The following is a 1090-nucleotide window of genomic DNA, read 5'->3' as shown; positions in this document are numbered from 1 at the left end:
GGCACGTGACTTGGAGTCGGGCGGAAGTGCCGCGGCTCGGCGCCTATGGAACGGGTTTGTTTTCCTTCCCCCGCCCTCCTCCTCGGCCATCTTTGCTGCGGGCAGAAGCCTTTCTGCTGATTGGTTGCTGGGGTAAAAGGCGGTGGCTGAGGATGCCGCTGCCTAAGGCAGCCAATGGAAGGAAGCCCTTCCGGCGTCGTCCAAATCGCCGCTGGATTCCTCCGGGCGTTGACTCGTGATGTGCAGGCGGAAGATCAGGGCTTTATCTCTGGGTAGCTTGCAGCAGATAAGCGAGGTTTTATGACTCCCCAATCATTTAATAATGGCAGCAGTAAAATACCTTTCCCTAATTTTTCCTACTGAAATGAAGAAAGCGGGCGATAAAGGTGACTGGGAGTGTGGAAGGACGGTGAGCTCAGATGCAAATGCCTGCGTTAAGAATTTGAGTGTACAGTATGTATATCGTTAGTAGCTGGGTCTGATTGGTGGATCTACGGGTCCTACCAAAAAGCAATGTAGACCCCTCAAGCCTACGTTCTGCTCCCCTCCTTGCCGCTATACCTTGGTTTGTCGAAAGGAAAGGACTGAGGTCAGTGGGAAGTAAAATGCAACTTATGCTAAATGTGATAAGTACGCAAAAACGTAATTCCATATTTTTTTTATCATGCTACACGTTAAGGCTGTTAAGCTGCTGATTTCCAGATCTGAGGATTCCTGATCTAACAACTGTCAGTTCTGAGGGAAGGCAGGCAAGGACCCACAGCTCAGCCTGCTCACTGGCCAGGCCTGCACTTTCATTTGAACAACTCTAAATCTTTGCCTAGGTTGGAGTGAGACATCACTTGTTTTAATTTTTGGACTGCTCTTTTGTTTAAGTGTGGTAGATCACAGAGGTTGTATGTGCACATGTAAACAAATACCCATGAATCTCTGCTTTCCTGGCTTGGAGCAGCACACATACACACAGACACAGCTGATGTTTTGTGCAAATCTGGTAGACTGATAAACTTATTAAAAAATAATAATTGTGTGTGCTTACAGTTAAACAGATACCAGTGTGCTTGCCCATAATGGCCTCAGTCAAGGCCAG

This window comes from Podarcis cretensis, assembly GCF_951804945.1.
Source record: "Podarcis cretensis genome assembly, chromosome: 3".
Taxonomy (NCBI): Eukaryota; Metazoa; Chordata; class Lepidosauria; order Squamata; family Lacertidae; genus Podarcis; species Podarcis cretensis.
Note: the sequence above shows the minus strand (reverse complement) of the source record.